General features: G+C 46.3%; 1 protein-coding gene across 8 annotated transcripts in view; it reads right to left on the reverse strand.

Annotated features, from left to right (window-relative positions):
- The window catches only part of FOXP1 (forkhead box P1), a 595,507-nt gene that overhangs the window by 502,620 nt on the left and 77,430 nt on the right, over positions 1 to 15,457 (reverse strand). The window lies entirely within an intron of this gene.

Genomic DNA, 15,457 nt, shown 5'->3' on the forward strand with positions numbered 1-15,457 from the left:
CCGGAAATAATGTTTTGAAAGATACAGTTACCAATTACTTGAACACGTACCCTGAAAGGTTGTTGTTTATTGCAGACTTTGTGCCAAATATTTTATGTAGTTTGGCATTACAAAAATATTTTTTGTCCAATTATCAAGTGCCCAGGTAACAATAAGCTGCTTTAGCTCAAATCTGACATGGATAAATGTATTGATTCCTATTAAGTAACTCTCTTTTCCAGAAGATAAAAATATATGAAAATAAAATTATTTCAAACATAACAGTGAACATCCAAACTGGGAAGAGAGGTAACCATAGTCATTTTCCTCCAAAATAATTGTACAAATGTTTATGAATTACATAAGAAGGAAGACTCGGAGATATTTCCACATACTACGTAACGTGTAGACGTCCAAGTGGAGAAGCCTGAATCCTGGACCCAGTATTGTCATCAGTCACTTGTGTGGCTCCAGGAAAGCCATTTAATGCCTCAGGACCCCAGTTCTTTAATCTGCAAGGTCAGGTCATGAACTGATGCTCTCCACGTCCCTTCTTCCTCTCAGCATCTTTGCCTTTTTGGTTAAAGCACACTTATTCCAAATAACCTAAACTATTAGCTTCCGGATTAAAAAGAAGGTTTTTAACACAAATCACTCCTATGCTGATCTGCCATCAACACCAGAGCTGAGCTGTGGGCAGAGGGTCGTGCATCTGAGCAGAAGAATTCTCACCCTGGCACTAGTGCCAAGCCTTAGTGCACCTGCACCCTCGGCAGCTGACAACATTCACTGGGTGCCCAAGGAAGGTTTCCACTCCTCTCCCAAGAGTACAGCTCCAACTCCTACGGAAAAGTGCCCACATGTACTATAGATGAGTGTTTCTCAAACTTTAGTACGTGGAAGAATAACTTGAAGAGCTTTTTAAAATACAGATTCCTGGGCCCCATCCCCACAGACACTGATTCATTGGTCTGAAACTGGGCCTGAGATTCTGTATCTCTACCAAAATACCAAGGAAGGTGGATACTGCCAATCACAGTTTGTGTCCAAATGATAAAGCCCCATCGTGCAAACTTCAAGTAGCCTTAACACCCAAGAAGCATTTCCAAGGCTCACGGAAGCTCTGCAAAGCTACTAAGTCGACATCACGTAGCAAAAAGAAAGGGGCTGAGGGCTTCCCTGGTGGCGCAGTGGTTGAGAGTCCGCCTAATGATGCAGGGGACACGGGTTCGTGCCCCGGTCCGGGAAGATCCCACATGCCGCGGAGCGGCTGGGCCCATGAGCCGTGGCCGCTGGGCCTGCGCGTCCGGAGCCTGTGCTCCGCAACGGGAGAGGCCACAACAGTAAGAGGTCCGCGTATCGCAAAAAAAAAAAAAAAAAAAAAAAACCTGTGTGTGCCTACCTCGCACTAGACACTCTTCTGACTGCAGCTTGCCTGAGTGAGTTTTGGTTGCGAGGCCTTGCAGAGGATACTTAACCTTTCTGACCTGAGCTTCCTTGTTCATACGGGGAAAGCTAAGGCGTCCCACAATGACCAGGCAGACAATGCAAGTGAACGAGGCAGGCCAGGTATAAGGTACAGGGAGTGAGGAGGGAGGCGGCAGACTGGAGGCCCCGGGCTTTCTCAGCTAAGACGGCAGCCAGTGGCTCCACAAGCCCATTATTGCCACGTGGCAACATGAACCCAGGGCTACAGGAGCTTTCAATTCCACGAACAAAGGCAGAAATCCAGATGACTATTTTGTGAAATTTCCTCATTTTTCAAAGACAGCAGCTAACGTTTTAATAGTACACATTAAAAAAAGACAAGAAAAAGAACCCTTGCAACCCGTGTAACAAATTATGGCTAGAGTTACGCCACGGCTCAGGTCTGCAATTCTACAGGGATTCGGAAGCACAGAGAAGCTGCACAAGTGGACACAGGAAAACACAGTAGGTATCTGGGCAGTTAAGGGCTTTTGAGAGCGATTATCTGGGGCAAGTTTTGGAAAGAACTGGAAGATGGGGTGGAAAAGGGATCCCATCAGTTCAGGACATCACGGTCAAAGGCTTACAGGCGGATGAAACAGGCAAGACACACCAAAGAACAGCAGTGACGAGGGAGGAATCACGCTTCCGTTCAGCATGGGAGCAGCGTCTGGCTTCTAGCTAAGGTGTAAGTTGGTCAATCAACGCTTAAGAGTATCATTAGTGCTGTCCGGTTTGACTTCCTAAAACATTACAGTCCCCAGGCATATCCAAAAATAAGGGATAAACTATCACCGTGGTGCGTGGAATTTTTCTGGTTTTGCTTGTGTGTTCTGTTAAGGATCCAACTGACCCAATACGGAATTCCATCTCCACCGAGCTCTATAACTCTAACCAAAATACTGTATGAATGATATATACTGTAGTTTCTATATGGGCTTATAGTATATATACTATAAATACACTCTATATACACACACATATAATACATACATACACATATACACATATATATAAAATACAAGCTCTGTAACTGTAACCAAAATACTATATAAACTACAGATACTATAGTTTTTAACATGCATTTATAGTACATATACTATAAAATACATACTATATATATACACACTACAATACATGCACATATACTATAAAATATAAGCTGTATAACTCTAACCAAAATACCACAAACTATATACTATACTATAGCTTTTTAGGTGTTCACAGTACATATACTATAAAATACATAGTATATACATATATAAAATACACGCATATATACTATAAAATCAAGTTCTATAACTCGAACCAAAACTCTGACCTCTAGAAATGAAAAACAAAGCAACTGAAATTTAAAAGGAGGAAAAAAAAAACCCCCACCAGAAGAGAAGATAGTATCCACATAAATGATCCAGTACACTGCCCAGAGGCAAAAACTATCTACCTAGAATTGTACGCCCAGAAAAATTACCTTTCAAAAATGAGGGTGAAATAAAGATCTTTTCAGACAAACAAAAGTTTATCACCCCTCTACAAGGACATTCAGAAAGATGCATTTCAGGCCCAAAGAAAAGGATTTTAGGAAGAAGGCTGCTTGATCTAAGAAGGAAGGGGGAGCGAAAATAATGGAGAACTTTGGAGTACATGAAAAGTGAATGCTTTAAAATGACATGCAGGTCTCAAAATTTAAAAAAAAAACATCTGGCAACACCATCACTTGCTTCCCACCTAGGCTTACTCGTTCTCACTGGCTGTCAATCACCAAGGTCCTGGACCGCAAACTGGATATGGAACGAGGGCACCAGCTTGAAATGCAGATTCCTGCCCAGCGATTATCAATCTGCATTTCTACCAGATACTCCAGGGAACTCTGATGAAGTTGCGCCCTTGCCTCTACTCTGAAGAGTGCTGCGCCACTGCAGGGCCAGGAATCCAGTGAGCTCCAGGGGCTCAGCCTGGGGAGGTCCCGACTGACACTCCAGCTGGCCTTTGTTCTTTCCCACTTCACTTACAGCCCCAGAGAGCACCTTGGCCCAGTGGGTCGGCAGCAACCCTGCCTCAACCCTGCTAGTCAGGAGCTGCAATAAATTAAAAGCCCATTAAAATATTTTAGAGAAAAGCCTAGAAGTGCTGAACCATTAATTGTGCCACATTCAGTCTGTTTTCCCGGAGATTTGAAAAGCCAGATTACCATCTTGGGGGTCATTAGAAAGAATGAAGCTTTCTCCTTTTTCAATTTACATATTTAAAAATGCAGAGATCCTTCCAGTGGCTACTACAACAGGCTTTCCAAGTCCGGCGGCGGCCACTCCCCCCTCTGACCAAAGAGAAATAAGCCTGGGGTGCCGTGGGGTCTTGCCTTGTGTTTTCAAGTAAGGAATCAAAACTCAGGGCCTGTAGTTGCAAAACAGCTCCAGGAAAACAGGTAGAGGCAGCCACAAAACAACAGTGCTGTTCTCTTGTTTTGTTCTCCCCTCTTTATTTTTCCCTGCAGCAATCCTTGCTCAGCAGAAGTCTGCAGGGAGCTGGAAAGAGCAGCTGTGGTTCCCTGAGGCCAAGACCTAGCAATCAAGTTGTTTACCAAACACTGCCAGGCACCGGGAAAACAACAACAGCACAGGCAGCATTTGCATCTGTTTTTCAAAAACAACCTCCAAAGTCTGGGCCCTGCCGGGCACTTCCTGGCATGGCTCAGAGGGGCACTTGGAAATTAAAGGCATGAACTGCCTGGGGTATGAGCCCCCATGGCCTACGTGTCATCCATTATTCCATTTCTTTTGAAGAGTGCCTATCCGAAAAATAAAAAGGATGGGGAGCGTGCAGAGTTTCCAAGCAGGGGATTCAAACAGACAACATGCTCGTCCCTGGCATTTCCAAGCAAGGTAATAGTGGCCATTTTAGCAAACTGGCATACTTTGCTGGCCACCCAAAACCTCAAGACATCCAGCTGTGGTTCTCAATCTTGAAGGAGCACCAGAACGCCTGGGAGGGCTAAGAAAACACAGATTCCTGGGCCCCTCCCCTGGAGTGTCTCATTCAGTAGGTACAGGGCGGGGCCTGAAAATCTCCAGCAAGTTCCCACGTGATGCTGGTGCTACTGGTCCAGGCACCACGCTTTGGGAAGTAAAGCTAGATGCTTCCTTACCATCCTGAACACCTGGGGCCTCTTGTCCCACATTAACCTTTCCCATGCATCTGGCAGTGTCATACCCAAAGGAGGTCACAGAACAAAATGGACCGGATGGTTTTCCTTTTGTTCCTCCAGATCCTCCATCTGCCATGCTGCCCCAACCCTCCACCTTGCTCTGTGTGTCTTGGAAGGCCCCCCTGCGTGGATGCATCAACAGGTACCCTTGTCTTCTGGCTTCCAGCTGGTACAACCAATGGAGGTCTCATCTCAGGAGAACAGAGAAGATGGGGCATTTATCACCGGGGCACCGGAGGTTGACTATGAAGGATCACAGTTCCCGCCGGGCAGTCCTCTCCCTACAGCTACTGTATCCAAGCTACACCACGTGCCCCCACTTTGTCCTCTCAGACCCAGGAAAGGGACAAGCCACCTACTTCCTACCGGGACCCTGACACAAAACTCAAATTCAGTGGCTTCTCCACTAGATTTCCCTTGGCTTGAGAATGCTATATGTGGAATTTTTTAGACCCACACAACACAAATAAGTATATGTGTGCATGCACACACAAACAGACATGTACATATGAGTATACATATATATACATATAAATCTTTATAGATTTCTTCATGCAGCTCCATCAGAGAGGTCAGGAGACCTGGGAGGACACGGCCAAGGCCATCTCAGGGGGTCTGCACCTGTGTTCCTTCAGGTCCCTGAGCCACAGGAAGAGCGGGCCCACTCTGTCTAATCCGTTACACAACCTGATAGGAAGGGGAGCATTTGGGAGAGCTTCAATCCTTCTCTAATTTACTAACTTAGTTTCTCCTTTGTTGCAAATAGCACCAAAATAGAAAGAGAACAGAAGTGGGTGGAGCAGGCTCCATCACCAACTCCTGTGAATAACTTTCTGACAATGTTGAACCCAGTTCAAAAAGCACTTCGGCTGCGGAAAATGGTGTGTGTTGTCAGCTCACAAATAAAATGCCAATCTGCCTCAATTAATAAGGCTCGGAGAAGAAGAACAAATAATACTTCTGTTTTTAAAATAATCGTAACCTCAAATGTACCCTAGATAGGCATCTATCTCAGCAGCTAAGTTCGAAAGTTCTAGTCAAAATGGTCACCCAGATTTAACCAAATGGGTCACCACAGCCACATCTGTGGCTTCAATGAGCCCACTGGAGTTCATTTCAATTAAGTTCCCTAGAACTAATCACTATTACTTTTACTTAACTTTCACTAATAAGATTTCTTTCAACTCACCAGAGGACTTACTGATATCTCTGTTCAAAAACAGGTTTTTAAGTAAACCCATTAGATTAATTAGAACACATGGGGAATATGGTGTCTGTGTAATTACTTTTCTAGTTCACTGAGGCTTAACCAGAAACCTGTTTTGTTTATTCCTCTTCTTCACTAAAAATCCCCTAAACATTCCATTTAAAACTTGAAGGCTGGCCCTCCTGCTGCATCTGTCTGCCTCTCCCCATCTCCCCAGTAAGAACCCAGCTTCTGTCTGAACCCTGCCAAAGACAATGAGTGACTTAACTGTCACCCCCTCTTCAAGGAGTAGATGTACCCTCATCCTGTTGCCTCCCGGCCGTTCTAGAATCCCATTTCATCCTTCATCTTGGTCCCAGGGCTCACTTCTTCCCACCGCCCTCCGAGACCAACATCATGAACAATCTGGAGACTTTCCTCTTTTCTTAAAGATGTCCCTTTCACCTTTCCCAGAAGCCATTCACTCAATATCCCTTGACCTCAGGCAAACGAAGAAGGAAGAGTTGGCCTTTCTTTAATTCCCTTTCTTAGAGCCAAGTTCTGGCTCTGCTAACAGTCTACCTTGCCTGCCATCTACCCCCAAGGAGAACACCACTGTCCCTCCCCACTGTGGTTCCCTGATCCTTGAAAACCCTTCTTCTGATGACCGTGTGTGAGGCGACCACTGCTCCCAACCCAGCCACATGGCTTTTGCCTCTACATGTCAAGGATGCTCTTCTACACCTTTTTCAGATGTTTTAGTATCTGGTTCACAATTTCGGTCTACATTCCTTCACTGTGGCCACTTCTGTCGACCTCAACAGCCATGAAGACGGTCCTTCCAACAGCCTGGCCAAGGCTTACATCAGACCTGGCACAGATAACGTACCACTCAAAAAAAAAAATCATTCACTGAGTGAATACACACCTTGTTATCTTAACTTTCTTACCCTAAAAGCTTCCAGTCTATTTGAGAAGCAGTGTAGGGCAGTAGTTGAGAGCACAGGCTATGGAACAGACTTCCCATGTCCCATCCTGGCTATGCTACTTACTAGCTATAACCTTGGGCAAACTCCTCCATACCCCAAAATTGGGATAATATTTGCCCATAAGAGTAAGGGCTCATTAAGTGCTAATTAACCAGAACCACTTGCTCTACACCTGAGGGCATGGCCAAAACTTCGATCTCACCATCCCTTAGAACTGCTCCACCTGGAATAAAGACTTTGAATTCTGAAATTCACTAACAACCTCCCACAGAGCCACCTAGGACTGGGCCCTCTCTCCTGAATTTGCTCCTGGACTGCAGAGACAAGGCACCATCCCTCAAGTCCGTAACTCTTTGCCACACGCACAATTTGTCATCCCCTTTCTAACCTTCCTCTCTTTTACAGCACTGAAGGCTCACTCCATGTACCCTGAAAACCCCTGTATCACTCAGGATACGCCTGTCTTTTCTACCAACTTCCTGCTCGAGCCCTTTGGTTCCTTCACCAGAGTGGTCTGGGTGAGGCCAGGCTTGGGTGTAATTCATGGTTTATAGCCTGGATGTCTACACTACAGTGCCCAGGACACAGAAGGTCATTACATGTGATACTAATCCGGGTTCTTTCAGGAAGCCAGGAAGATTCCCCCTAAGCCTACTTGGCACTCTACCTATGACAAGTTGCTATTTGAGAATCACGGGAACTCCAGGCTCAATTTCACAAATACCTTCCACTCGTGGTTCAGTTCAGTGGCACAAAATACAAACCTTCCATCCTCGCTGGCAAACTGGGCTGAGCTAAGAGAGCAGGGCTGATAAAGGTGAGCCGCCTACTGGCAGGGCGAGTGGTGTCTCTGTCCTTGAGGCCCAGGGGAGCCTCAGTTGCTCCCGGGAGGAACAGTCAAGTGAGCAGAGAGCTGGCTGCCACCTGGGCGCTTTATAAAGGCTTTTGTGGGTAAACATGTTTACTTTCTTTTCATTGGCTGGGCTTATCGTGATCAAGTATTTTGTTTTGAGTCTTGTTCTATAAACATGTTTACTTGGAGGGGAGAGCTTTGTGATAGCTGGTACACTTGTTTTTCTAACTTTTAAATTGAGAACATATTTTTCACAGCCCATGGTGAACAACTCCAGGTGGTAAACAAATGATATCATTTCATCTTCACTCTAGAGAGTGGATCCCTATGTATCTGCTCAAAAGCTGGAAGTGGGTTGTGGGTAACCAAGGCTCTCTATTAGATGAGAACAAGAATCACATTCACAGTGATGATGCTACTAACAAGAAACTTATCACTGTCATCTTTGACAATGGCGGGTCGTGCAGAAGAAGGGAGAGGAGCAAACCCAAGCCTCAGTTTCCCCGGCGGTAACATTCTGTGGGAAGTGACACGCCACAGTGAAATCGGAGGTTGTCGTTATGAATAGATGGGATCCGTATTTTCTGGGAGAAGTTACGATTACATAATCAGCATATAGAGCTGATATGGGGGAGGAATAAAACAACTTTTTTAAAAATGAAGCAACCAACTAGGTCACAATATTAACTGCAATTCTTTGAGATGCCTTGTCAAATGATGATTTCTGCCGGCTTTATAATCAAGAAGGAGGTAGTGGCTTCAACTGTGAAAAGGAAGAGCCCTCCATTATTGGAAAGGGAAGAAAAAAATTAAAAAAGAATAAAAGGGGAAAAAAATGAAAATAACTTTTGAAAAAAACTGCTGTTTACAGGAATCACTCTGTGGGATGAAGCACCAGGTCCCACCACAGCTGGGCCAAAGCTCTCTTCTAGAGAATTCTATGGGTCCCAATATTCCAACTAGGAACAAAAGCCTTCTTACTACAGGCCTTTGAGGTGAAATACCAATGACTTAAAGGAATAAAACCAGAAAGGCCAAACTCTTTGTTCAAGCAAATAATACCAGCCCCGCCCCTGCCCCCCACCCTCAAGTCATCTTCCAAGCTCATGCCCAACTTAAAGAAGTCAAACCACAACAACAAGGAAGTTAAAATTCTTAGAGCATAATAAGATAAACATCCTCATTTACTAAGCGTTATTTTTTCATCATGTGTGTTACGGTAGGGAGGCAAAGTAACCCCGTATGCCACCTTATCCATCACCCAAGATGCATGTTGTACAGAACATGCAGATACCAGAGAACAAACACACTGAACAGACTTCTTTTCCAAGGCTACAGCGTGATTCAGGGATACGATGAATCAGGAGGAGGGGCCGAGGGCGCCTTGAGGTAGCCACCATCCCTGACATTGAGATTGCCTCTCCACTCAAGGAAGGAGACCCAAAACAAACAGCTGCCCCGATAATTTCAGCAGAAGGGCGATGAGACCCAGGGGGGTGGGTGCTGGATGACCAATCCGTAGGAAGAACAAACCTTGTCCCGGCTTTGCCAACTGTTGGAGAACCTCTGTGAGTCAATGACTTTGTCAGAGCCTGGCGTTCCCTTTCTAAAAACTGACAGCATCGAATCCCACCTTTTTGAACCATCCCATTTCACAATTTTATGCCTTGGTCTCAAATGGAAAACGTCACTTCAGGGGACAACCGACAATTCCAGGCTCCATAATCCGATCGATAACAATACTTGGAGTGCTTTCCAACAACCCACAAAGGCATCCAAGCGCCCACAGCTGAGGAGCAGAAATGGAATTTCAAGTTAATGTGACGCTGGCTGGTGACGAGTCATCAGCATACCTCAGCTTTCAGTTGTCTGAGCAGACAGCTGACTCAGCGGGGATACGGTTACCCAGCCAGCCACCTCCATCTGACCCACTGCCTCAAAGTAATCTGTCTCCCACCTCAAAAGAAAACAAAAAAGTTGAATGACTAATGAAATGACTGAAAAAGAAGTTCCAGTTAATTCTTACAAAATAAAAATAATAATAATAGGGACTTCCCTGGTGGCGCAGTGGGTGAGAATCTGCCTGCCGATGCAGGGGACACGGGTTCGAGCTCTGGTCCGGGAAGATCCCACACGCCGCGGAGCAGCTAAGCCCGTGCGCCACAACTGCTGAGCCTGTGCTCTAGAGCCCGTGAGCCACAACTATTGAGCCCACGCGCAGCAACTGCTGAAGCCCGCGCGCCTAGAGCCCGTGCTCCGTAACGAGAAGCCACCGCAATGAGAAGCCCGCGCACCGCAACGAAGAGTAACCCCCGCTCACCGCAACTAGCAAAAGCCCGCGCACAGCAACGAAGACCCAAAGCAGCCAAAAATAAATAAATAAATATAATCATCATCATCATCCTGGTAAACAAAGATGAGGACCATGACCAGGCTCGGAGTGGTCCAAGGTCTGAGGGCCACACTTCCCTCTGAGAAAGGGGGCGGGATGCGGTGCTTTGGAAATGCTCAGGGGACCAGGAGAGGAGCTGATGATTAGGACCAAACCATCCGTGAAAAGTGTCCAAGAGTCAAAGTGGTGAAACGTTTGTCGTAAACACAAGAAAAGAAAGGAACACACTGGCCTTTCACCTTGGTGTTCAACAGAGTGGGAGGCCTCTAGATACGCTCCTGAAGATATCCAACTCTAAGACCAGCCAACGTTGATGGAGCCCTCGCCAGGCCCAGCACTCTTTCCTGACTACACATTTCTATCCAGGCTCTTACAAGCCTCACAAGTAAGTACCGCTATCTTACAGATGTGGAAATGGAGGCTCAGAGAAGCAAAGTCCTCTACCCAAGGCCATGGTTAGTAAGTGATGCAGCCACCTGTATCTGGAACCCAAGTCTCCTCCCTTCATGGTACCCAATACTACTGAGAACCACTCTTCCAACAGCTCCAATGGGAAACATGAGAAGATCTGGAAAGCCTCCCATGACGAAGCCCAGCTGGAAATACAGGGTTACAATTGCACTCAGCAAATCCTGGTTACGAGGGAAGTACAAAGCCAAGCGAGCCCGGGCAGTACAACCGGAGCGCAGGGGACATCCCCACGGACGAAGGAGACAGGAGAAGAGGGGCTTATGCAGGTGGCCGAGACACCCCTTCTGTCCTCTCATCACCGGTGCAAAAGAGATGCTTTCTAGTCCTCAATCTCCTCTCTGTTCTCCCAACTCCATCGGATCGCAATCCTAGGTGCTGTGCTCGCCTTCCTTCCCGCCCCCTGCCCCTCCCCAAATGTCACTGTCTAAAGTCTGCAGGGTAAGACCCCTCAAATGAAATTCAGTCAAACATTTATCGAGTCCCCCTCTGAGGAACTGTGGTGCACATGTTTGGGGGTTGGGTCACGGGGCTATCAAGGCTCAGTTGTCTGCCCAGCACAAGAAGTTAAATTACAATACATGATCGAAATAACATGTCAGGACAACAATGAAAGCTGTGTCACGGGGAATACATGATTAATTGCCAGATGAATTCTACAGACAGTAATCGCTACAAAGTTCAAAAGGAAGGAGAGACCACTTCCAACAGTGGTTCCTAGGGTGCAAACTCTCCACTGAGTTCTCCTTCCCATCGGCTTTGGCCCAGACCAGGAATCTGGCTGCCTGGGGTCTGATTCTGGCTGCGATACTCAAGGACTGAGTTATTCAAGCTCTCTGGGCCTCGGTGTCTGCAGCTATAAAATGGGGGTAAGAACAACTCCTACATCATGGGGTGGTGAAAGGATTAAGCAGGATGATGCACACAGGCCACAGAACAGGATAAGGGAGATCACCTGGATCTCCTGGGAGATCTCCAGCCCCAGTCTCTATAGCCCCATATATACCCTGAATCTGCACACTCGCTCTACATGGCTTCCCCCTCTCTGCTTCCCTATGTCTGCTGCCAAAGCTGTGCCTTCTATTCCGACAAGCTAGAAACCCTGTCAGCCTTCCCCGCGAGACCAGCCAGCCACCAGGCCTGGTCTCACTTCGTCTACGTGGTGGCTCCTGCATCCACGTTTCCAGCTCCATCTCCAGTACCCCAGGACGAGAGCAAGAACCTGAGAGTCAGAGTGCCTGGGTTCAACTTCCAACTCTGCCAAACGGTAACCTAATGTGTGCTTTTTTGGACAAATTACATAACTTCTCTAAAGTCCTCTGTTTCTGCATCTGTAAAATGGGCTAAAGGGTCCCCACCTCAAAACGCTGCTGTGAAGATTAAATCACACGGTTTGAGAACACTGTAGAGAACTTCTGACCCACAGTAAGGGTTCCGTACATGAGAGCTGTCATTGTCATCTGTGCTTGGACCACACGATTAACTGTACGTCAGTGTCTGATTGGTCTCTCCCCTCTCTATTCTGAAAGTCGCTGCTTGTCCTTCACCGTAACGGATTTGGGTCAGTCACCCACAGAGAAGAATGATGCCTTGTTTATCTTTTAAGCACATCAATCTAATATTACATCAAAGTTTTACAAATAGAAATAAGTACTCTCATCCATGGCCAGGTTCACAGTAAGCTGGCACAGCCTTTGCGGGCGTGAGCGGGGAGGGGGATTTGGCCCTGCTTCAACGAAGCATTTAAACCGTGCATTCCTGTTCACCCCTTACTCTTTGGAATTGATCTTAATGAAATAGTAACCACTGGGGAAGAAATGAGCCATAAGGTTGCAAAGAAACATATCACAGCATTGTCTATGGTCTACAAAAACTGGGAAAAATAAATATCCAATAAAAATTAAATACATTATGATTCATAGTGATGGTGAAGTACTATGCAGCCATTAAAAAGGGCTGGAAAAATAAACAAGGACACAGAAGGAAACACAACCCCCAAATCATACCTGCTCAGCAAATGTCTGTTGAACGATATGTTGCTAAGTAACAGATATGTGTTACAAAAACATTTTCTTCTTAAAGTTATGGTTGGTTTAGTCACTGTGTGCCAGCTGCTACAAAAGAGCACACTGCATACACTGGGCTACTGCAAACCCCAGGGAAGTGAGTTTTATATATTATCCTCATTTTAAAGACACAAAATGGAGACAGAGAAACTAAATAACATGTCCAAAGTCACAGGGTTAGGAAGGGAAAGCTGTGATATTAACTCGTCTTGTGCCAAAGTCCTTGCTCTTTCCTAACTGACGCTGCTGCTCCTAAAAATATTAGTACATTTACGGTTAAAGTAAGTATATTTCCATGGGAAAAAGACTAGAAAGGCAGACAGAACAACACTAGCAGTCATTCTCTCTAGGGGATGGAACTATAGATGATTTATTTATTTTTGTTCTGGTTTTAAGATTTTTTTACATTTATCATACGATGCTTTTGTAGTAAGGGGAAAAAGAACAAAGTTTCTTCTATTTTAAAATTCAAATGTCAGCTGCCCTTGTTCCCTTCCCCGTGACAGATACAGATGGCTGGGCAAGGGCGGGGCTTGCTGGGGAAGCAGTGTTGCCCAGTGTTGCTTGAGGGGTTCAGGTGCCAGAGTCCCATGACCTGGAGGAGGCCCGCTGGAAAGCCCTGGCAAAACCACTTAGGGATACGGTGAGGGTCAAAGAGGCGGGTTCAAAGCTCCGATCAGGGGCTTCCCTGGTGGCGCAGTGGTTGAGAGTCCGCCTGCCGATGCAGGGGACACGGGTTCGTGCCCCGGTCCGGGAAGATTCCACATGCCGCGGAGCGGCTGGGCCCGTGAGCCATGGCCGCTGAGCCTGCGCGTCCGGAGCCTGTGCTCCGCAACGGGAGAGGCCACAACGGTGAGAGGCCCGCGTGCCGCAAAAAAAAAACCAAAAACAAAGCTCCGATCAGGGCTCACACTAAGTGCTCTGTAATATGAGTGATTATTATTATGACTAGCGACATCTTCACCAAGCTCAACGCACTCGATAGCCTCTCTCTGGTGGTGGGACCAAAACGTGGTCTAAGACAGCAACTTCCAGTATCTTTTAGCCAATAGTCATAATGGATTGGATGACCACCCCTCCCTCGACCCCGACCTCCCAGGGCTGGAGAAGCAAAAACGTGGACAAGCCCGGAGCACAGCTGCCTGCCTCTGAATCCCACGGATGTCACTTAACCTCTTTGTCTCAGTTTCCTCACTTATAAGATGGAGATAATAGCTCCTACCTCACAGGATTGTGGTGAGGACTTGAGGAGATGATGTAGGCAAGACCCTTCTCCCTGGGTCCAGCCCACTGTGAGTGCTCAATAGATATTACATGTTAGCACAGATTTTCCCCATCCTACAATGGGCTTATGTCCCAATAAACCCACTGTAAATTGAAAATATCGCCAAGTAACAATGCATTTAATACACCTAACCTGTGGGACACCACAACTTAGCCTAGCCCACCTTAAACATGCTCAGAACATGTACAGTAATCTACAGCTGGGCAAAATCATCCAACACAAAGCCTGTTTTATAATGAAGTGCTGAATATCTCACATAATGTATTGAATACTGCACTGAAAGTGAAAAACAGATTGGTTGTCTGGGCACAGAACGGTTCTAAGTGTGTCGGTTGTTTGCCCTCGTGATCGTGTGGCTGAATGGGAGCCAGGCCTCCTCCCAGCATCACCAGAGAGTACTGTACCGCCTACTGCGAGCCTAGAGAAGGAGCAAAATTCAAAATTCAAAGTACGGTTTCTACTGAATGAGGATTGCTTTTGCACTATCAGAAAGTTGAAAAATCTCAAGTCAAATCATCGTAAATAGCGGACCATCTGTCCTGCAGCATGCACTAATACAGCGCTACTTGCCACGTGGATTTGGCCAAGCTTTAGAGGTTTTCCTTCCTGTAAAGGTTTTCCTGCCATGATTTTCCAAATTTCAACTTGTAATATAGTATGAAATAGACTTTTTCAAATGAGGCATGCCCTCCTGTAGATTCTGATTTGCTCCTGTGTCAGTTCGCTCAGGCTGCCACAACTGAGTATCCTAGGTTAGGTGGCTTAAACAACAGAAATTTATTTTCTCGTAGTTCTAGAGGCTAGAAGTCTGAGATCGAGGCGTCAGTAGGGCTGGTTTCTTCCGAGGGGTCTCTCTTTGGCATGCGGATGGCCATCTCCTTGTGTCTTCACACGGTCTTCCCTGCCTGTGTGTCTACGTCCTCATCTCCTCTTCTTACAAACATGCCGATCATAATGGATTAGGTCCCACGCTAATAATCTCATTTTAACTTAATTACCTCCTTAAAGACCCTCTCTCCAAACAAAGTCACATTCTGAGGTACTAGGGGTTAGGACTTCAACATAGGAATTTGGGGGGGAACACAATTCAGTCCCTACAGCTCCCCACGTTCTGGAAGAACACAAGTAGGCCTCAAATGGAGAATCAGTTGATCCTGAGCCCTGGCGACCTGAGCAGGTACAGTTCCTGGGGATGATGCAGGTACACAGGTACAGCAAGATTGCAGGGTTTCCTCCTAGACAGCCAAGGGCCTCTTCCTCACAGTGTAACGCGTTCCCAGCCCCTCCTCCCGGACCCCCGATCCACACCACAGGCCTATGGCCACCCAACAAAACAGTCAACAACGCTGTGGCCAAGCAGGTCAGCAGCCCCAGCTATCGCTCACATTTCCATCTGTTCCAAAACAGGAGGGAAAGTGCTCATTCCTGGCGTGGACGCTTCAATCTGAGCGCGTGAAACAAACATAAATCACACACTCGACGGTCATTTTTAAAATTCAGTCCATGCTTTTATTCAAACAAATTTTTAAAAACACACACACAAAATGGAGTTTCTTGAACCACAGCC

Source organism: Delphinus delphis, chromosome 10, assembly GCF_949987515.2.
Source record: "Delphinus delphis chromosome 10, mDelDel1.2, whole genome shotgun sequence".
Lineage (NCBI taxonomy): Eukaryota > Metazoa > Chordata > Mammalia > Artiodactyla > Delphinidae > Delphinus > Delphinus delphis.